The following is a 24,434-nucleotide window of genomic DNA, read 5'->3' on the forward strand; positions in this document are numbered from 1 at the left end:
AAAACAAACAAAACAAAAACCCGGACGCAGGTTCGAATCCTCGCCACGGCCCTTGTGGATTTGTTCACAGACAAAAACAGCTGTACTCTCACACACAGAGATCACACTAACGTCGTAGCTCAGTCGATTAAGGCAGTGTCTGGGATGCTCCCGGACGCAGGTTCGAATCCTCGTCACGGCCCTTGTGGATTTGTTCAGCTGTACTCTCCCCTGACTGCGGTCAAGGGTCTCCACCTCTCTAATAGAAAATGGCAACAGGAAGTGAAAATAAGAGCCGGAAGATGAGACTAGAAAGCGGAGGTAAGGCAACCAACCAACCAACCAACCGTCCGATACCATCACCAGCGGAAGTGGCACCCGCCCTACACCTACTCTGCTCCACCCAACTGACTCCTAATACATCCCTCCCTCCTCCCCCCCCCCCACACACACGCGCACACACACACGCACACGCACTATGGCGGAGAACACAGATGATCCCCAAAAAGCTGACTTGAGGCAAGAGAAGTGGCCAGGCTGTGTCAGCCACACAACTCTTCTCTCTCTCACTCTCCTCCCAGCTGCCAAACTCCTTGTTGCCAAGCTGCCAAGCTGCCAAGCTGCCAAGCTGCTTGTTGTTGTTATGTATATAACAGGGCCCTGTAGAACACCCCAGACACAAGAACACCCCAGACACAAGAACACCCCAGACACAAGAGCACCCCAGACGCAAGAGCACCCCAGACACAAGAACACCCCAGACACAAGAACACCCCAGACACAAGAGCACCCCAGACACAAGAACACCCCAGACACAAGAGCACCCCAGACACAAGAACACCCCAGACACAAGAGCACCCCAGACACAAGAACACCCCAGACACAAGAGCACCCCAGACACAAGAACACCCCAGACACAAGAACACCCCAGACACAAGAGCACCCCACACACAAGAGCACCCCAGACACAAGAGCACCCCAGACACAAGAGCACCCCACACACAAGAGCACCCCAGACACAAGAGCACCCCAGACACAAGAGCACCCCAGACACAAGAGCACCCCAGACACAAGAGCACCCCAGACACAAGAGCACCCCAAACACAAGAGCACCCCAGACACAAGAGCACCCCACACACAAGAGCACCCCAGACACAAGAGCACCCCAGACACAAGAGCACCCCAGACACAAGAGCACCCCACACACAAGAGCACCCCAGACACAAGAGCACCCCAGACACAAGAGCACCCCAAACACAAGAGCACCCCAGACACAAGAGCACCCCAGACACAAGAGCACCCCAGACACAAGAGCACCCCAGACACAAGAACACCCCAGACACAAGAGCACCCCAGACACAAGAGCACCCCAGACACAAGAACACCCCAGACACAAGAACACCCCAGACACAAGAACACCCCAGACACAAGAGCACCCCAAACACAAGAGCACCCCAGACACAAGAGCACCCCAGACACAAGAGCACCCCACACACAAGAGCACCCCAAACACAAGAGCACCCCAGACACAAGAGCACCCCAAACACAAGAGCACCCCAGACACTCCCCCCCGCCTGTCACGACTAACAAGTCATCTACTACACCACAGCGAATGCCAAACCCCATTTTCCATGGGGGTCGATTTTCAATTAAAACTTTGAGGAGGGAGCTTGGTAAAGCAAGAGTGGTGAAGACTGTGGAGGGCCAGTCTCAGCCACACTTTGGACAGACTACACAGGTTCCTGGGGAGCGGTGATGGTGCCCCAAGGAGGCTTCCAGGTCACCACATTACCACGGGGGTTCCAGGTCACCCTTACAGATGGCCCCAGGGGTCACGCTCGTGCTCCAAGGGTCGCTAGAGGTCACACACGGGTCACAGGTAACAAAATTCCCCTTCACACACCGGTATTTATTTTCTACTCACCTCATCTGTCTCTCATTTACTCACCTCTCCGCCACCGCCAACCCCAAGCTCAACAACCACTTTAAAACTTTATTCTATATGAGAGAATGTGTGTGTGTGTGTGTGTGTGTGTGTGTGTGTGTGTGTGTGTGTGTGTGTGTGTGTGTGTGTGTGTGTGTGTGTGTGTGTGTGTGTGTGTGTGTGCGTGTGTGTGTACTCACCTAGTTCTCACCTAGTTGTTTGCGGGGGTTGAGCTCTGGCTCTTTGGTCCCGCCTCTCAACCGTCAATCAACAGGTGTAGATTCATGAGCCTATCGGGCTCTGTCATATCTACACTTGAAACTGTGTATGGAGTCAGCCTCCACCACATCACTTCCTAATGCATTCCATTTGTCAACCACTCTGACACTAAAAAAGTTCTTTCTAATATCTCTGTGGCTCATTTGGGCACTCAGTTTCCACCTGTGTCCCCTTGTGCGTGTTCCCCTTGTGTTAAATAGACTGTCTTTATCTACCCTATCAATCCCCTTCAGAATCTTGAATGTGGTGATCATGTCCCCCCTAACTCTTCTGTCTTCCAGCGAAGTGAGGTTTAATTCCCGTAGTCTCTCCTCGTAGCTCATACCTCTCAGCTCGGGTACTAGTCTGGTGGCAAACCTTTGAACCTTTTCCAGTTTAGTCTTATCCTTGACTAGATATGGACTCCATGCTGGGGCTGCATACTCCAGGATTGGCCTGACATATGTGGTATACAAAGTTCTGAATGATTCTTTACACAAGTTTCTGAATGCCGTTCGTATGTTGGCCAGCCTGGCATATGCCGCTGATGTTATCCGCTTGATATGTGCTGCAGGAGACAGGTCTGGCGTGATATCAACCCCCAAGTCTTTTTCCTTCTCTGACTCCTGAAGAATTTCCTCTCCCAGATGATACCTTGTATCTGGCCTCCTGCTCCCTACACCTATCTTCATTACATTACATTTGGTTGGGTTAAACTCTAACAACCATTTGTTCGACCATTCCTTCAGCTTGTCTAGGTCTTCTTGAAGCCTCAAACAGTCCTCGTCTGTTTTAATCCTTCTCATAATTTTAGCATCGTCCGCAAACATTGAGAGAAATGAATCGATACCCTCCGGGAGATCATTTACATATATCAGAAACAAGATAGGACCGAGTACAGAGCCCTGTGGGACTCCACTAGTGACTTCACGCCAATCGGAGGTCTCACCCCTCACCGTAACTCTCTGCTTCCTATTGCTTAGATACTCCCTTATCCACTGGAGCACCTTACCAGCTACACCTGCCTGTCTCTCCAGCTTATGTACCAGCCTCTTATGCGGTACTGTGTCAAAGGCTTTCCGACAATCCAAGAAAATGCAGTCCGCCCAGCCCTCTCTTTCTTGCTTAATCTGTGTCACCTGATCGTAGAATTCTATCAAGCCTGTAAGGCAAGATTTACCCTCCCTGAATCCATGTTGGCGATTTGTCACGAAGTCCCTTCTCTCCAGATGTGTTACCAGGTTTTTTCTCACGATCTTCTCCATCACCTTGCATGGTATACAAGTCAAGGACACTGGCCTGTAGTTCAGTGCCTCTTGTCTGTCGACCTTTTTTTATATTGGGACCACATTCGCCGTCTTCCATATTTCTGGTAGGTCTCCCGTCTCTAGTGACTTACTATACACTATGGAGAGTGGCAGGCAAAGTGCCTCTGCACACTCTTTCAGTACCCATGGTGAGATCCCATCTGGACCAACAGCCTTTCTAACATCCAGATCCAGCAGGTGTCTCTTGACCTCCTCTCTCGTAATTTCGAACTCCTCCAAGGCCGCCTGGTTTACCTCCCTTTCTCCTAGCACAGTGACCTCACCCTGTTCTATTGTGAAGACCTCCTGGAACCTCTTGTTGAGTTCCTCACACACCTCTCTGTCATTCTCTGTATACCTGTCCTCGCCTGTTCTAAGTTTCAATACCTGTTCTTTCACTGTTGTTTTCCTTCTGATGTGACTGTGGAGTAGCTTTGGTTCGGTCTTGGCTTTGTTTGCTATATCATTTTCAAAATTTTTCTCTGCTTCTCTTCTCACCCTGAGGTACTCATTCCTGGTTCTCTGGTATCTCTCTCTGCTTTCTGGTGTTCTGTTATTCCGGAAGTTCCTCCACGCCTTTTTGTTCAGTTTCTTCGCTTCCATACATGCCCTATTATACCATGGATTCTTCTGTTGCTTCTCGGATTTTTCCCTTTGGGCCGGGATGAACCTGTTTACTGCCTCCTGACACTTTTGGGTAACATAGTCCATCATACCCTGTACAGACTTGTCTCTGAGGTCTGTGTCCCAAGACACAGTGTCTGTGTGTGTGTGTGTGTGTGTGTGTGTGTGTGTGTGTGTGTGTGTGTGTGTGTGTGTGTGTGTGTGTGTGTGTCCGAGGTTGGAGGACAGGCGCATGGGGCTAGCCTCACCCACCTTTGTAGGTGGGAATACGGGATAGACGGGATAGACATAGGCTGCACACTCGAACACTATATCTTGGATTGCCGTAAAATTGAGCCATTTAGAGATAAATCTAAGCTCATGCTGTATAATATGGCAACCTATCTTATTACCAACGATAAAATACCTGAAATCCTTGCGCTGTATCCATATTTCGCTCCCACTAGATAAATGACATATGAGATTGAGAAACTCAGTATTGTGAAGACTAATAATAAACAGCAGCTCTCCTATGACTGTAAAATCTCCATTGCTCAAACAATTATGTATTAGCGATAAGACCTACCATTAATATATATAATGACTTTACTGTAAATATATAACTCTTGAAATAGAACAGTATCTGTAACTAGCTGACATGTAACTATAAGGTGTGAAGGATAGATGAAATTGTTTATGTAATAATCTCTGATAAAGGTCTGATATCCTCATAAAGGATATGAGGTCTGATAAAGACCTTTTGTGCCCTCTGTAATGCTTTTTGCGCTAGCGCTCACAGGATGGGAGGGAGCCGGTCGGCCGAGCAAACAGCACGCTGGACTTGTGATCCTGTGGTCCTGAGTTCAATCCCAGGCGCCGGCGAGAAACAATGGGCAGAGTTTCTTTCACCCTATGCCCCTGTTACCTAGCAGTAAAATAGGTACCTGGGTGTTAGTCAGCTGTCACGGGCTGCTTCCTGGGGGTGGAGGCTTGGTCGAGGACCGAGCTGCGGGGACACTAAAAAGCCCCGAAATCACCTCAAGATAGCTGACATTGTAACTATAAAGTGTGAAGGATAGATGAAATTGTTTATGTAATAATCTAAGATGAGGTCTGATAAAGACCTTTTGTGCCCTCTGTAATGCTTTTTGCGCTATCGCTCACAGGATGGGTATGGGGTGCACAATAAACGCACAATCAATCAAATGATTGGGGTGGCCTTAACCCAAGACGGAGCAGCGTGCCAGGGGTGCCAGGGCCACACTCTGACCCCACCACCATTACTGGCACTGCACGCCACCTACACCACTAAATATTTTTAAAACGTTTTCAATGGTTTTCCTAAATATTTACACCATGGTGAAAAATCATGGTGTAAATATTCATCACTATTCACTGATGGTGAATAATGGTGAAAATCTCCCATTACGGGGAAAAGTAACAGAAATTTCATACTATTCAAACTTTGGCCGCAATACCATAAAACACTTAACTTCACTCAACACCCCCCCCCTCGTGGGGCCTCGTAGCCTGGTGGATAGCACGCAGGACTTGTAATTCTGTGGCGCGGGTTCGATTCCCGGACGAGGCAGAAACAAATGGGCAAAGTTTCTTTCACCCTATGCCCCTGTTACCTAGCAGTAAAATAGGTACCTGGGTGTTAGTCAGCTGTCACGGGCTGCTTCCTGGGGGTGGAGGCCTGGTCGAGGACCGGGCCGCGGGGACACTAAAAGCACCGAAATCATCTCAAGATAACCTTAAGATAACCCCCCCCCCTTCCCCACTGTGCCACTGCCGGGGAAAGCGGGAGGCCGACCGACACATATGAAGGGGGAACTATTATATTGTGCACATGTCATTTAATTACCGACACATTCTTGCTCCTATTGCGTTATTAGTAATATTGTGGAAGAGGGAGTGTGTGAGTGAGAATGTGTGTGTCTGGCTGCGTCTGTACTCCCCTAGTTGTACTTGCGGGGGTTGAGCTCTGGCTCTTTGGTCCCGAGTGTATGTGTGTGTGTGATGCACAGATGGATAGACAAGATGCACAAATGGAGACAAAAGTATGCAAGAACATGAGGACATACACGTACGAGAGGTCCAAAAGTCCCTTATACAGCAGCCTGGTTCACCAGACACAATGCTGAAAGAAATCGATCAAATCTATACTGTCTTAAGTATGAGCAGACTGCTAACAAGAGGGCAGGCTGAACAAATCCACAAGGGCCGTGACGAGGATTCGAACCTGCGTTCGAATCCTCGTCACGGCCAGAGACAGAGACAGAGACAGAGAGAGAGAGAGAGAGAGAGAGAGAGAGAGAGAGAGAGAGAGAGAGACAGAGACAGAGACAGAGAGAGAGAGAGAGAGAGAGAGAGAGAGAGAGAGAGAGAGAGAGAGAGAGAGAGAGAGACAGAGAGACAGAGAGAGAGACAGACAGACAGACAGACAGACAGACAGACAGACAGACAGACAGACAGAGAGAGAGAGAGAGAGAGAGAGAGAGAGAGAGAGAGAGAGAGAGAGAGAGAGACAGACAGACAGACAGACAGACAGACAGACAGACAGAGAGAGAGAGAGAGAGAGAGAGAGAGAGAGAGAGAGAGAGAGAGAGAGAGAGAGAGAGAGAGAGACAGACAGACAGACAGACAGACAGACAGACAGACAGAGAGAGAGAGAGAGAGAGAGACAGACAGACAGACAGACAGACAGACAGACAGACAGACAGACAGACAGACAGACAGACAGACAGACAGACAGACAGACAGACAGACAGAGAGAGAGAGAGAGAGAGAGAGAGAGAGAGACAGACAGACAGACAGACAGACAGACAGACAGACAGACAGACAGACAGACAGACAGACAGACAGACAGACAGAGAGAGAGAGAGAGAGAGAGAGAGAGAGAGAGAGAGAGAGAGAGAGAGAGAGAGAGAGAGAGACAGAGAGACAGAGAGAGAGACAGAGACACAGAGACAGAGACACAGAGACAGAGAGACAGAGACAGAGACAGAGAGAGAGAGAGAGAGAGAGAGAGAGAGAGAGAGAGAGAGACAGACAGAGAGAGAGACAGAGAGAGAGAGAGACAGACAGAGAGAGAGATAAAGGAGAGTAACCAATAAACATGTGTGCAGGGGACTGACAAACACCGCGGCCGCCCACATACACCAAACATTCCCCATACATTCAAGTAATCACCCATGCAACGCTTTCAAATTACCCTCACAAAGCTGGTCCATTTCCCATACACCATCAACACCACCTGCCTTTACGGTGCCCCGAGCCGAGTTCTGCAGCACTGGGATCAACCGGCCAGAGACTGAATCTACAGAATCCATCAACCCCCCCACCCCCCTGGTTACCTGGTTGATACCTGGTTGATGGGGTTCTGGGAGTTCTTCTACTCCCCAAGCCCGGCCCGAGGCCAGGCTTGACTTGTGAGAGTTTGGTCCACCAGGCCAAACTAGGCCAAACCCTCCCCCTTGCTTCAAGAAAACAGCATCAGAGATACGTAGGTAAACATCAGATTTTAACTTCAGGAAATATGTGTGTGTTCAAAGTTACAAGGGATACCTTATGTCTTGTGTACGATCCTCTCTCGTGTGTTGGAATGAGCACTAGCAACGTCCTGGATGTAATAAGACCTAACTGATTAGCTTGGATTAGGCAACATTGTGTATTAATTGTGTTAATAAAGAATAATACGACACCGTAGGGGATGAGGGGCCCAGGACCAGGAGAGGCAACTGCTGCTGTGTACCTGAATGAACACTAGAGTGTTCCAACCAACCAGGTATCAACCACGTAACAACCAGGCATCAACCAGGTATCAACCAGGTATCAACCAGGCATCAACCAGGTATCAACCAGGCATCAACCAGGTATCAACCAGGCATCAACCAGGCATCAACCAGGTATCAACCAGGCATCAACCAGGCATCAACCAGGTATCAACCAGGCATCAACCAGCATCAACCAGGTATCAACCAGGCATCAACTAGGTATCAACCAAGTATCAACCAGGCATCAACCAGGTATCAACCAGGCATCAACCAGGCATCAACCAGGTATCAACCAGGCATCAACCAGGCATCAACCAGACATCAACCAGGTATCAACCAGGCATCAACTAGGCATCAACCAGGCATCAACCAGGCATCAACCAGGTATCAACCAGGCATCAACCAGACATCAACCAGGTATCAACCAGGTATCAACCAGGTATCAACCAGGCATCAACCAGGTATCAACCAGGCATCAACCAGGTATCAACCAGGCATCAACCAGACATCAACCAGGTATCAACCAGGTATCAACCAGGTATCAACCAGGCATCAACCAGGTATCAACCAGGCATCAACCAGGTATCAACCAGGCATCAACCAGGTATCAACTAGGTTTCAACCAGGTATCAACCAGGCATCAACCAGGCATCAACCAGGTATCAACCAGGCATCAACCAGGCATCAACCAGGTATCAACCAGGCATCAACCAGACATCAACCAGGTATCAACCAGGCATCAACTAGGTATCAACCAAGTATCAACCAGGCATCAACCAGGCATCAACCAGGCATCAACCAGGCATCAACCAGGCATCAACCAGGTATCAACCAGGCATCAACCAGGTATCAACCAGGCATCAACCAGGTATCAACCAGGCATCAACCAGGCATCAACCAGGCATCAACCAGGCATCAACCAGGCATCAACCAGGTTTCAACCAGTGTCATGTCCAGCCAGGCGGGACCTGGTTCCTGGGTCACGTCTGTCTCGAGCGCCCGTGGTCTTCCTCAGAGCAAAACAACTTCCTCTGGTCAAGATAATCTCCGGTACAGCTACACTGCCCTCCGAGTTATCTTGGCTCCCCAGGGGAGCTGAGAGCAACTGGATTGAGGGAGTGGGCGGGGAGGATGGAGGAGTGGGTGGGGGAGGATGGGGGAGTGGGTGGGGAGGATGGAGGAGGTCATAGAGATACAACTGTGCGGATGATTATGTCTTGTGATTCATCCTGTGGTCCCGTTCACCTGACCGCCTCACGCTTCAACCCCTCCCCCTTCCCCGCCCCACGGCACGACACCCCCCCCCTTCCCCCACCCCAAGGCCCTTCCCCCTTAATGTCTCCACCACCACACATTCCAAATATATATATTTTTACTGGAGCATTCAAGGCCCACTAATATCATCTCACATGCAGCAAACATCTGACTATCTCCTCCCTCTCCCTCTGATAGCACCAGGGGTTACACACACACAGCGACATGTGCGGGCAAGATGAGAAATCAGTCTTCATAAATCAGTTAGACAAAATTGTTGTGGAGGGCAGGTAGTATGTGGAGGTAGAAGCTGTCAGCGAGTAACCCCGCACACACTAGTGAGAGTGAAGAGTGAGAGGCATGCGGGGTGCCGCATACCTGTTCAACCCTCTCAACCACCACCACCACACACACACACACACCCTCCACAAATTGGTAATTTCGAGCGCATCAACAGAGCCGAGCTAGACATGATCCACTCCATCACGCCCTCTCCAGCCTGCCGGAAGTGTACAGGTGTTGAACATGTCGGGTCGCCTCACCATCCACGCCACTCATCACCAATGTCTACCAAATCAGCTTCCATTACATAAGAGGCAACGGAGAAAGATATCCCCGATCTTAACATCTACGGATATGAACAAGGTAGTGTAAACGAGTATTGTAATGAAGAGGCCCCATAGTGCCAGGATGTTCTGGGAGTAGTTCTACTCCCCCCAAACCCGGCCTCGGGGCCAGGCTTGACTTGTGAGAGTTTGGTCCACTAGGCTGTTGTCGTGTTGCTGAACACGACAATAGTTTAGTCTAGCAGGTTGTTGCTTGGAGCGCAGGTCCACATATCCACTACAACCCGGTTGGTCCGCCTATCTTGCAAAAAACTGTCATTCCTTTTAAGACTTCCACGGTTGTTCCGACAATATTTCTTAAACTTGCTGGGAGGATATTAACAGCCGTGGCCCTGTGATGTTTATATAGTGTTGTCTAATTGTGCCAATGGCGCCACTATTCCTTCACTGGTTCTATTCTGCATCACCTTCCATATGAAATCAGATTTAGCATAGAATGGAATAGACCAATAGGAGAAAATTCTGTTAAAGTGCCAGATTTTCGAAAAGCTGATTTTAATAGCCTAAGAAATTTTTTGGGTCAAATTGATTGGAAAGGCTTGGGTATGGGGTGTGGGCCGGTCTTGGAGCGAGACATGAACCCAGCGATAGGTGACTTAAATGGGGATTTCGATGTGGATTCAATATATAACTTATTTAAGAATATTCTAAACAAAGCACAGGAACGTAGTATACCATACAAATTGAATAGATCGTATACTAATGACCCAAAGTGGATAACAAAGAATTTGAAGAACCTTATAGGTAAAAAGAGAGCTTGGTACAAAAGGATTAAAAATGGGGAGGTCACTTTAGAACAGGAATTCGTACAACTGGTTAGAAATGTTAAAAAAGTGATAAGGAAAGCAAAAAGAAACTATGAAGTTCGCATAGCAGGGCAAGCAAAGACAAATCCTAAAGGGTTTTTTCAGTTATATCGTACTAAGACTAGGGAAAGGATAGGTCCATTAAAAACTGAGACAGGTCAAATAACAGATAGTGATGAAGAGATGAGTAGTATTTTTAATAAATATTTTGTATCTGTATTTACTAAAGAGGAACTTAACAATATGCCTTCAGCCGAACAAGTCTATGTGGGTGGGGACGAGGACAGGTTGACGAGTTTAGCAGTTACCAGGGAGGATGTTCTTAAACAAATAGTAAAACTCAAACCAAACAAATCCCCAGGGCCGGATGAAGTGTTTGCTAGGGTGCTTAAAGAATGCAAAGAGGAGCTTTGTGACCCACTGTCAACCATATTTAATAAATCAATAGAGTCAGGCAGAGTGCCAGAGTTTTGGAAAGTTGCTAATGTGATACCAGTTTTTAAGAAAGGAGATAGATCACTTGCGTCTAACTATCGACCAATTAGCCTAACGTCTATTGTGGGAAAGTTACTCGAATCTATAATAGCAAATAAAATTCGTCTTCATCTTGAAAAACATAAATTAATAATTGAGTCGCAACATGGTTTTATAAATGGCCGTTCATGTTTAACAAATTTGTTATCTTTTTATTCTAGCATTGTTGAGGCAGTTGATAGTGGTAAGGATTGCGATGTTGTATACCTTGACTTTAGCAAAGCTTTTGATACAGTGCCACATGAAAGACTGATTAAAAAAATAGAGTCTCATGGTATTGGGGGTGCTATATTAAGCTGGATTAGGGCATGGCTATACCAAAGGAAACAGAGAGTTAGTATAAATGGAATCAAGTCAGAGTGGGAAAATGTTGTAAGTGGAGTGCCTCAAGGCTCTGTCCTGGGACCTCTGTTGTTTATAATATATATAAATGATTTAGATTCAGGTTTGAGTAGCAACATTTGCAAATTTGCCGATGATACGAAAATCGGTAGGGAAATTAATTCGGAGGAGGACTCACTATCACTTCAAGTTGATCTAGATAGGGTTTTGAAATGGTCAAAGGATTGGCAGATGCAGTTTAATGCTGATAAATGTAAAGTTCTGAGGTTAGGTAATGATGATAGAGTTACAAGATACGAGCTAGATGGTGTTGTGATTGCGAAGTCGGATTGCGAAAGGGATCTGGGAGTTATGATTAGTAAGAATTTAAAACAAAAGGATCAATGCATAAATGTTCGTAATAAGGCAAATCGGACACTTGGATTTATTAATCGCAGCGTTAGTAACAAGACACCTGGTGTGGTTCTCAAGCTATATCTTGCTCTAGTTAGGCCCCATTTAGATTATGCAGTTCAGTTTTGGTCGCCATATTATAGAATGGATATAAATTCACTTGAACGTGTCCAGCGTAGGATGACTAAGTTAATTCCCCAAATTAGAAATCTTTCATATGAAGAAAGATTAACAAAGCTTAAGTTGCATTCACTGGAAAGGCGAAGAGTTAGGGGTGACATGATAGAGGTTTACAAGTGGATGAATGGACATAACCGGGGGGATATTAATAGGGTATTAAAAGTATCAACACAGGACAGAACACGAAACAATGGATATAAATTGGATAAGTTTAGATTTAGGAAAGACTTGGGTAAATACTGGTTCAGTAACAGGGTTGTTGATTTGTGGAACCAATTGCCGCGTAACATTGTGGAGGTGGGGTCCCTCGATTGTTTCAAGCACGGGTTGGACAAGTATATGAGTGGGATTGGGTGGTTATAGAATAGGAGCTGCCTCGTATGGGCCAATAGGCCTTCTGCAGTTACCTTTGTTCTTTTGTTCTTTTGTTCTTTTGTATCTTTCACTCCAGTAGGTTGCTATTTTAGTGTCAATTTGGGACCTGGCCCTTCAGTATTTTCCATGTATATGTTATTTGGTCTCTCTCTCGTCTCCTTTCCAGAGAGTACATTTCGAGAGCTCTAAGACGATCCCAATAATTTAGGTGCTTTATCGCGTCTATGCGTGCCGTGTATGTTCTCTGTGAACACACACACACACACACACACACACACACACACACACACACACACACACACACACACACGTGACCGATTCGATCAGGTGACACAGATTAAGCAAGAAAGAGAGGGCTGGGCGGACTGCATTTTCTTGGATTGTCGGAAAGCCTTTGACACAGTACCGCATAAGAGGCTGGTACATAAGCTGGAGAGACAGGCAGGTGTTGCTGGTAAGGTGCTCCAGTGGATAAGGGAGTATCTAAGCAATAGGAAGCAGAGAGTTACGGTGAGGGGTGAGACCTCCGATTGGCGTGAAGTCACCAGTGGAGTCCCACAGGGCTCTGTACTCGGTCCTATCTTGTTTCTGATATATGTAAATGATCTCCCGGAGGGTATCGATTCATTTCTCTCAATGTTTGCGGACGATGCTAAAATTATGAGAAGGATTAAAACAGAAGAGGACTGTTTGAAGCTTCAAGAAGACCTAGACAAGCTGAAGGAATGGTCGAACAAATGGTTGTTAGAGTTTAACCCAACCAAATGTAATGTAATGAAGATAGGTGTAGGGAGCAGGAGGCCAGATACAAGGTATCATCTGGGAGAGGAAATTCTTCAGGAGTCAGAGAAGGAAAAAGACTTGGGGGTTGATATCACGCCAGACCTGTCTCCTGCAGCACATATCAAGCGGATAACATCAGCGGCATATGCCAGGCTGGCCAACATACGAACGGCATTCAGAAACTTGTGTAAAGAATCATTCAGAACTTTGTATACCACATATGTCAGGCCAATCCTGGAGTATGCAGCCCCAGCATGGAGTCCATATCTAGTCAAGGATAAGACTAAACTGGAAAAGGTTCAAAGGTTTGCCACCAGACTAGTACCCGAGCTGAGAGGTATGAGCTACGAGGAGAGACTACGGGAATTAAACCTCACTTCGCTGGAAGACAGAAGAGTTAGGGGGGACATGATCACCACATTCAAGATTCTGAAGGGGATTGATAGGGTAGATAAAGACAGTCTATTTAACACAAGGGGCACACGTACTAGGGGACACAGGTGGAAACTGAGTGCCCAAATGAGCCACAGAGATATTAGAAAGAACTTTTTTAGTGTCAGAGTGGTTGACAAATGGAATGCATTAGGAAGTGATGTGGTGGAGGCTGACTCCATACACTCCATACTGACTCCATACATACTCCTGACTTGAAACTCCAGTTTCAAGTGTAGATATGACAGAGCCCAATAGGCTCAGGAATCTGTACACCTGTTGATTGACGGTTGAGAGGCGGGACCAAAGAGCCAGAGCTCAACCCCCGCAAACACAACTAGGTGAGTACAACTAGGTGAGTACACGTGTTTTCTGTACACAGTACACCTCGCCCCCCCCCCCAACAGTGTCTGCAAAGTAGCAACTAACAACATGCTGCCAACCAGCCTGTTAGTGGACCACGCCAGGACCACTAACAGGCTAACCCGGGTGGACCACGTCGGGACCATTTGTCACAGTGGGGATCAAGACTGCCCCAACAATACCTCTGGTGAAGACCAAGAGAAGTAATGGACTGAGAGGAACTTTACAACAGTAAAGACAATTCCCCAGCGCCTACACCATTACTGACAACATGTCTGCTGACCTAAACGGTATCCGGACTGCTGCGGACTGTTACTTTACCTCACTCTAAGTTATCCGGACTGCAGGGGACTTACTTTACCTCACTCTAAGGTATCCGGACTGCTGCGGACTGTTACTTTATCTCACTGTAAGGTATCCGGACTGCAGGGGACTTACTTTACCTCTTAAGGTATCCGGACTATAGGGGACTGCTACCCATTACCGGCACAAGGTAACCATAAATTAACCGTACTGGTAGACATCCGAACTATTGAGACTGTTACCATTACCTTGCTTAGGATGAAGATTCCAACCTATGCGCCTGAGAACACCCAGGGCTTAGGATCGAATCCTCATCACGGCTCCTACGGATTTTGTCGGTGATGCATCACATTAGTGTAATTACTCTGTGTAATTACAAACTTACCTTTTGGCTACCTTGTGGGGGTTCCGAGGATCAACTGTCCTCGTGACCCGGTCTCTGACCAGGCCTCCTAATTGGTGGTCTGGCCAACCAGGCTGTTGGACGCGGATGCTCGCAGCCTGACGTATGGGTCACAGCCTGGTTCATCAGATATACTTTGGAGGTGTACTTTTGGAACTGAAGTATTTCCCATGTGTAAATTATGTCTCTCGCCTACACTATAGATCATGCATGTCTAAACATTTTCAGGTCTCCCGATAATTTAGATGTTTTATGGAGTGGATTCGGACACCTTTCCATATTCTCCACGTCAGCAATTTCATCATCTTTAAATATGGCTGTTAGTGTGGACCGTAATCCCACCTTAGAGAGCACTAGCGTCTTGAAATGTATCATTAGGTCTGACATTTGTTTGAAAGGTTCTTCCCGCCAAACACACAGCGAAACTACGACGTAGCTACAACGTTCGAACAAGATATAACACCACCTAACCAGTTATAACAACCAATATAACACGTTGTAACAACGTTCTAATACGTCAAAAACACGTTAAGCCAAGATGTAACAACTTTATTACAAGTTGTAACAAGCGGAAAATAGGATCAGTTACGGTTTGTGTTTCCAGGGTTATTATCCAATCAGGTTTTTTTGGTTTCTACAAGAAAAATGACAATTTTCTTGCAGTTGTGACAGCTACTTCACTGTGTCAAGAGTAAGGTCTTCTAACATTACTTTCAGGTCCGTTGCATTGCTCTTTCTTTCGACAGTGAGGTTTGACTGTGTTTCATAGTACCTGGAATGTGGTTCCATTCCTATAAGTGGATTCCGTTTTCATACGCAGGCGACAATCGACTTGAGAATAGTCCAGGACGGACCGAAACGTCGTCGTCCCTTCACCTTCAAGTGTGTGGTCTGGTCAACCGTTTTCATATTTTTTTTTTTTACATGTTCAAGACGGAATACAATGGCTGAAGTTCGGCTGAGAAGCACGTACAGGTTACCTTACCTTACCTTGAGGTGCTTCCGGGGCTTAGCGTCCCCGCGGCCCGGTCGTCGACCAGGCCTCCTGGTTGCTGGTGAGCACACCAACACCTTAACTCTGACACAGCAACGTTGGTAAAAATGTTATGAATATTGAGAGAAGAACAAGAGGGAAAAAATCAAATTCATTTCTAAAACATGAAACTCCAGGCGAAAAATTACTCTGAATATCAAATGGGAAAACTTTTATCTTTCAATTTAAGTGCGCGCGCGTACGTGTGTACGTGACTACGTGTCCGTGTGTGCGTGTGAGAACTCGCCTAATGAAGCTTAAATAGTTGAGCGTTACCAGTTGGCTGTGTAGTACAATCAATAAAATCAAACAAGAAACTATTCATATATGAGTGCACACATAATTACTCCCCATTAAACAAACACTAAAGTACCTAACTTACTTTTCGATGTCATTATAATATCACGAGACGTGATGACTCCCAACCCTCCCGCCTCTTATCATCTTAACACTGTAGCAAGTGTTAGAAAACGTGATATTAACACCATCATCACTATATTTACTATATATAGTATTAACACAAATTGGTATATATGGTGATGGTGTTGTGGTTTGTGTCATGAGCTCACTATCACGAGGAGACAGCGACACATGGATGAGTCCTCCACGCCGCTATCCTGTAATGCTTTTTGCGCTACCGCTCACGGGACGAGTATGGGGTGTAACAATAAACTAGCCCCCTCCGGCGGCATTATATAAACATTGGAGCAGGACAGGGAGGTAGACGGGAGACATCTCCCGTCACGCAGGGTGCAGTCGCACCTCCACAGATCTCCAGTATCAGCTCTTGATACTGGTAATGGCTCAAAAGGGCCACCACTTACGGGCTATTCATGCCCGTGCCACCTTTTGGGTGGCTTAATCTTCATCAATCATCAATCACAGGGGCCCCCCTTCTTCTTCCATCCCTTGCCCTCGTATCGTCCTCTTTGACCACCATCAATTCCCTCGTCAATCCTCGGTGATGGCCTCAGGTGTGTGTACAGTGTCCTGCAAGTCATTTCCCCAAGATCCTAAACATGTTTCTAATACTTGCAGTTACGTGAGGACGTGTGTGTGAGTGTTTGAGAATTTTGTACAACCGTTTGCCTGTGTCTCCGGATAGCTAGGTCTAACTCCATGGGCCCCGCCTCTTAGCTAAATTATACCTGCAGTGTTTACACTTTCCATCGATCTTTTATTGTTGTGAAAATAACATGATGTTTAATAGTGATAAATTCCAGGTACTCAGGTACGGCAAAAATAAGGACGTTAAACATAATACAGAGTACAAAACACAATCAAATGTGCTCATAGTAGGAAAACAACATGTCAAGGATTTGGGAATAATGAATGTCTGACGACCTAACGTTTAAGGAGCATAACCAAGCAAATATTGCGACAGCCAGAAAAATGATAGGATGGATTACGAGAACTTTCAAATCCAGGGATCCCATCACAATGGTTGTACTCGTCAAATCACTTGTATTGTCCCGTCTTGAGTACTGCTCAGTACTCACTTCCCCCTTCAGAGCAGGAGAGATTGCTGAAATAGAGGGAATACAGAGAACATATACGGCACGCATAGACGAGATAAAGCACCTAAATTATTAGGATCGTCTCAAAGCTCTCCAAATGTACTCACAAGAAAGGAGACGAGAGAGATACCAAATATTATACACGTGGAAAATACTGGAGGGACAGGTCCCAAATCTACACAGTAAAATAACAACATACTGGAGTGAACGATATGGAAGAAAATGCAGAATAGAACCAGTGAAGAGCAGAGGTGCCATAGGCACAATCAGAGAACACTGTATAAACATCAGAAGTCCGCGGTTGTTCAACACCCTCCCAGCGAGCATAAGAAATATTGCCGGAACAATCGTGGACATCTTCAAGAGGAAACTAGATAAGTTTTCTTCAAGAAGTGCCGGACCAACCGGGCTGTGGTGGGTATGGTGGTCGAACGCAAAGGAGGCGGTGGTGGTGATTTTTGTACTACCTGTTGGACCGTTGCCCGGGTCTGTGAAGCTCTTCCTCTGCCAGAAACTTCACATACTGGTTGTAATGCTTAACCCCAGCACAGACCTGTCCAGTTTCTAAATGAAAGTTTCCACTGCTGTTCCAGCTAAATCTCTAATATTTCCTGCCAGATGATTGAAGTGTCGTGGACCTCTGATGTTTACACTGCTCGGTAATTTTGCTTATGACACCCTGACTTATCATTGGATTTATTTTACATTTCCTACCATGCATCTCTCTTCAGTATTTTGTAACTTCATTCTGCAGGCTTGGAGCCAGACCTTCTAGTATATAGCACGTGTATGAGATGGCTCTCTCGTCTCCGCTTCAAGGAGTACAGTTTGAGTGCTTCGAGTCGGTTCAAGTAGCTGAGGCGCTTCACTGTGCGGTTTCTGACCAACCTGTCCTCTTAAAAATAACGTCACTTTTGGCCGTTTACCAGTATGGCCGAAAGTGAACGTAATTTGAAAATGAAAAAAAAATGAAAATAAATTTGGGATTTTTTTTTTCAACAACAGTAAGTTAAAGGTCCTCTGGGAGGTTAGGAGGGCAGGAAATTCTCATAAAGTTTCAAAACGTTATGAAAAACTGTGATTGAAAGTTTCCTCTCCTAACTTGTCCGCGTAGGCTTGACGACTCAAACAGAAAACGGAACAGTACGTGGTTGAGAGTTGTGTGCACACTTGCCAGGTCTGACCTGCCTTGAGTGTGTGGCATCCCTTATTCTCAGTGTTCTCATTATCCACCCTCTCATTTACCTGGCCTTTGTTATATCCCTTATTGGACGCTCCTTTCTATGAGGAGATCCCACTGTGTCTTGTACTTCGTCCCCATTGTAAAGTTTCCGTTCTCCCGTACATGAAAGTACTTGCACATCATTACCGTTGAACGTCAATGTTTTCCATGGCCCGTTTTAAGATAATACCTTCTTGCAAGTCTTGCCACATCTTCCTCCGAGGCAATTTTCACACTTACTTTGCAGGTTAATAATGCCGCTAAACTGTGGTTTGAAGTCCTTTATGTTGGCTGAGGAAGACGAGCGGATGCGAGGACCGTGCCTTGCGGACCTCCAGCTTCACGCCGAACTCGTCCTTCGTGTAAGCATTTCCCACACGAGCTCCCACACCTCAAATGAACAAATCCACAAGGGCCGTGGCGAGGATTCGAACCTGCGTCCCACACCTCGCCTCACACCTCGCCTCATCTCTAGCACCACCCACGCCCATCCCCAGGACACAGGAGCGAGGCGGTGGCACTGGGTCCTCAAGGTGCGGTGCTGGACGGGTCCCTACTTCCTTGTGGAGTAAACTAATTAAAGTTGGCTCCAACATAGATGCTGGGTAGGTATAGAGGGGCACTTAATATGTATATATTTAAAGTTTCTTATCAATAACCTGCGATCATGAGAGCCCCCATTCACCCCCCAGCGTAACCCCCCACTTCCATCACCCCGTCCAGAGTGTGTTCACAGGAGCAGGAAGTTGATGTAAGGGGAGATCAGGAACCCCCCCCCCATCCCTTCCCCCCCCCCCCCCCCCCGATGTACGTCAGAACCACACCTGTGATCTTGAAGCCTCCATCACTTCCGGTCTCCTCCCCCCCCCTCATAACGGTGTCTCTGAGCCCCTCGCCTTCCCTACCACCTCCTAATACACACAACAAAGAAGGAGACGTAAGCTTCCCACCCACACTATGATACCTGGTTGATGGGGTTCTGAGAGTTCTTCTACTCCCCAAGCCCGGCCCGAGGCCAGGCTTGACTTGTGAGGCAGACTCGACTATGGCTCATTCCTCCCACACCCATGAGAGGACAACCCTGATTGAATTGAAATAAGTTTATTGAGGTAAAATACACACAAAGGGATGAGGTAGCTCAAGCTATTCTCACCCCGTTCAGTACATCGTGTTAATCCATACATATACACACATGACAAACAATAAACATATTACCAAACATTCTGAGAGATCAACATCTACATTTCCTACCGTGATTGTCAGCCAGACTCCTCGCACAGGTCTCTATATTGGACCACATTGAAGCGGGACAATCGTTAATAAAAAAAATTATAATTAGTACGAGAAATAATTGCATTCCTCATTCCTTTTCAATCCTTTTCAATACGATTACATTTCTTACAATACTGGGAAAAGGAGTACAGCACTGGGTATATAATGAATTCCCAATCGACTTGTGAACGGTCCAGGACGGACCGAAACGTCGTCGTCCCTTCACCTTCTAGTGTGTGGTCTGGTCAACATACTTTAGCCACGTTATTGTGACTCCTCGCCTGCACATGAACACAGTAGTGTGAATATAAGGAGTTTTAAACTGGCGCCATGAACATCACACCAGGTGTGGTACTGGCAGTAAGGCTTGTAATGATGGTGTCATTATATTCATTAGCTTGTCATGATAATGTCATTAGCTTATGGTGATGGTGATGGTGATAGTGGGCGGTGATGGTGATAGTGGGCGGTGGTGGTGCTCAAGACGGTGGTGATGGCAGGAGTGATGGTGATGGTGGTGACAGTGATGCTGGAACTGGTGGTGAAAATTAGTTCTTTCTCGTATGTTGTTGTTAAAGATTTAGCTATTCAGGACGAAGTGTCCATGTAGCACGGGCTATGGTGAGCCCGTATTCTATCTCGTACATTTCATTCACATTTATACACCCAAGCCATACAACCCCCCCCCCTTCCGAAACACCCCCACCTACGTCATCCCCCCCCCCCCAGCAATCAGTCAAACACCCCACCTTCCCCCCCCCCTACTCTCACTACCTACCTACCTTGAGGCTACCTTGAGGTGCTTCCGGGGCTTAGTGTCCCCGCGGCCCGGTCGTCGACCAGGCCTCCTGGTTGCTGGACTGATCAACCAGGCTGTTAGACGCGGCTGCTCGCAGCCTGACGTATGAGTCACAGCCTGGTTGATCAGGTATCCTTTGGAGGTGCTTATCCAGTTCTCTCTTGAACACTGTGAGGGGTTTGCCAGTTATGCCCCTTATGTGTAGTGGAAGCGTGTTGAACAGTCTCGGGCCTCTGATGTTGATAGAGTTCTCTCTCAGAGTACCTGTTGCACCTCTGCTTTTCAACGGGGGTATTCTGCACATCCTGCCATGTCTTCTGGTCTCATGTGGTGTTATTTCTGTGTGCAGGTTTGGGACCAGCCCCTCAATTATTTTCCACGTGTAAATTATTATGTATCTCTCCCGCCTGCGCTCAAGGGAGTACAGATTTAGGCTCTTTAGTCGGTCCCAGTAATTTAGATGTTTTACTGAGTGGATTCTAGCAGTAAAGGATCTCTGCACGCTCTCTAGGTCAGCAATTTCTCCAGCTTTGAAAGGGGCTGTCATTGTGCAGCAGTACTCCACTCTAGATAGCACAAGCGTTTTGAAAAGTATCATCATCGGTATAGCATCTCTAGTGTGAAAAGTTCTTGTTATCCAACCTGTCATTTTTCTTGCAGTTGTGACGGCTACTTTATTGTGTTCTTTAAAGGTAAGGTCTTCCCACATGAGTACACCCAGATCCTTTACATTGCCTTTTCGTTCTATGTTATGATTTGCCTGCGTTTTGTACGTGGTTCCTGTTTTTATGTTTTCAATTTTTCCGTAGCGCATGAGCTGAAACTTATCCTCGTTGAATACCATATTATTTTCTGTAGCCCATAGAAAGACCTGATCAACATCTGATTGGAGGTTTGCCGTGTCCTCTATGTTGCCAACTCTCATGAAAATCCTAGTGTCATCTGCAAAGGATGATACAGTGCTATAGGTTGTGTTCTGGTCTATGTCCGATATGAGGATGAGAAAAAGTACTGGAGCAAGCACAGTACCCTGGGGGACTGAGCTCTTCACGGTTGATGGGCTGGATTTTATTTTGTTGACTATTACACATTGGGTTCTGTCAGTCAGGAAATTGTAGATCCATCTGCCTATTTTCCCGGTAATTCCTTTTGAACGCATTTTATGTGCAATAACACCATGGTCACATTTATCAAAAGCTTTTGCGAAATCTGTGTAAATTACATCAGCGTTTTGTTTGTCTTCCATAGCATCTAATGCCATATCATAGTGGTCCAGCAACTGCGACAGGCAAGAGCGCCCTGTTCTGAAACCATGTTGTCCGGGGTTATGGAGATGCTGTGATTCCATGTATTTTGTGATCTTACTTCTTAGCACTCTCTCAAAAATTTTTATGATGTGCGATGTTAGTGCTATCGGTCTGTAATTTTTTGCCTCTGCCTTATTTCCTCCTTTATGGAGTGGTGCTATCTCTGCTGTTTTTAGTATGTCAGGGATAACGCCAGTATCTAGGCTTTGTCTCCACAGAATGTGAAGGGCCTGCGATAGTGGTTTTTTACAGTTCTTGATGAATATGGAGTTCCAAGAATCCGGGCCTGGTGCAGAGTGCATAGGCATACTGTTTATGGCTTCTTCAAAATCTAGTGGGGATAGGGCGACGTCTGATATGTGATTTGATGTTGGTATCATATCCATGAAAAATTCATTTGGGTTATCAATCTTTAGTGCATTTAATGGCTCACTGAAAACAGAGTCGTACTGCTTCCTCAGTAACTCGCTCATTTCTTTGTTGTCATCTGTGAAAGTTCCATCTCCCTTTCGCAGGGGCCCGATACTAGATGTGGTTTTTGATTTTGATTTTGCATAGGAGAAAAAATATTTCGGATTTCTCTCTATTTCACTGATGGCCTTTTGCTCTCTTTGCCTCTCCTGGGTTTTGTATGATTCTTGTAGCTTGAGTTCAATTGTTTCTATTTCTCTACCTAACCTTCTTCGCCGTTCTTGAGATAGGGTGCGACTCTCAAGTTGTTCCGCGATTCGTTTTCTTCGCCTATATAAGGAACGACGTTCCCGTTCCAATCTGCATCTCTTTCTCTTTTTTCTTAGGGGTATGCGGTTTGAACATATTTCTAGTGCTACTGAGCTTATTTTTTCCAGGCACTGGTTCAGGTTTGCATTTCCTAGCTGTTCTTCCCAGTTTATTTCTGTGAAGCCCTGGTTTATTTGCTCCCAGTTTATCCGTTTATTATTGAAGTTGAATTTGCTGAAATCTCCTCCACCGGGAATCTGGACTGGTTTTGGAGGTCCATTCCCCATGGTTGTCAGTACCTCAATTAAGTTGTGATCTGAGTAACAGGTATTTGTAATCATTATGTTCCCGATCAACTCATCATTATTAGTGAAAATGAGGTCCAGCGTGTTCTCCTTCCTAGTTGGTTCTACTATTTGCTGGTTTAAGGCAAACCTATCGCACATCCGTAGCAGGTCATTTGCATGTGCCTGCTCATTTAGGCTACTTCCTGGTATTCTTTCTGATATTACTGTATTAGCCAGGTGCTTCCATTTCAGGTGCCGTAGGTTGAAGTCCCCAAGCAGGATGATGTTCGGAGCTGGATTTGTGAGGTTTTCCAAGCAGTGCTCTATTTCTATTTCCATTTCTATTTAGCCATTTCTATTTTATTTCTATTTCTATTTAGCAGTGCTCTATATTCTATTTCCAAGCAGTACTATCCACAACTAACCTCCCCTAACACTACCAACACTAAACATCAACCATGTTCACCCGTCAATATCACAGCAAACGGTAACAGGGTCATCAGCATATCCACAACCCCGCTCCTGTGCCAGGCAAGTCCACTACGGGCTCACCATAGCCGGTGCTGAGTCTAAAACAACAACAACTCCAGGGTTATGAGTGGTGCGCTCGCTTGGCCTCGTGGACACTTAATACTTCTTTGCGCTTGTGGTACTTGGTAGTGGTGTTGAGGTCCACCCCCATGCTGCATGCTGGGGTTCAGCATGGGGGGGTGGTGCTTGTCAGTGGCTGGGTCCGGTCTGCCTGTACCCCAGCACGTACCCGGTACCCAGTACCCAGTCACGTACCGGTGACTGTACCCGGTCCCCCAGTACTTGCCCGAATGCAGGCAGGTGCAGAGGGTCACACACCCGTACGGGATACAATGGTTGCATGGTCTCCCCGGGATAACTAAGGGCGCACACTGCCAAGAAATATTGCCGGAACAACCGTGGGCATCTTCAAGAAAACTAGACAGTAATCTTCAAGAAGTGCTGGACCAATCGGGCTATAGTGAATATGTGGGTCTGAGAGTCGCTCCAAGCAACAACAGCCTGTTGGACCAAGCTCTCACAAGTCAAGCCTGGTCCAGGGCCGGACTTGGGGAGTAGAAGAACTCCCAGAACCCCCATCATCCAGGTACAATCCAGGTACACGAGAGTGTAATTTCTCGTGTGTAAGGAAACCCGTTGGAATTCCTGCCATTCTCTGGCGTCCGCTCACAAGCGACTAATGAAAGTAAAACAACAGGACTCAATATATTCGAGTTGATGAGACGAAGCTGCTGGTGGAGGACCAGTGAACGCACCTCCCTTTGATCATACCTTAATGGGGGCTCTGGGTGCTGTTCTCCCAGAGTACGGGCTCACCATAGCCCGTGCTACTTGGAACTTTGTTCCAGGTAGCGAATCTTTAACAACAACAACAACAACTTCTCCCAGAGCCGAGCCGGTCGGAGCGGGTCGGCCGAGCGGACAGCACGCTGGACTTGTGATCCTGTGGTCCCGGGTTCGATCCCAGGCGCCGGTGAGAAACAATGGGCAGAGTTTCTTTCACCCTATGCCCCTGTAAACCTAGCAGTAAAATAGGTACCTGGGTGTTAGTCAGCTGTCACGGGCTGCTTCCTGGGATTGGAGGCCTGGTCGAGGACCGGGC

At 46.7% G+C, this 24,434-nt stretch overlaps 1 protein-coding gene across 11 annotated transcripts in view; it reads right to left on the reverse strand.

Moving 5' to 3' along the window:
* sdk (sidekick cell adhesion molecule) overlaps nucleotides 1–24,434 on the reverse strand; it is a 404,110-nt gene that overhangs the window by 84,134 nt on the left and 295,542 nt on the right. The window lies entirely within an intron of this gene.

This window comes from Procambarus clarkii, chromosome 22 (assembly GCF_040958095.1).
Source record: "Procambarus clarkii isolate CNS0578487 chromosome 22, FALCON_Pclarkii_2.0, whole genome shotgun sequence".
Taxonomy (NCBI): Eukaryota; Metazoa; Arthropoda; class Malacostraca; order Decapoda; family Cambaridae; genus Procambarus; species Procambarus clarkii.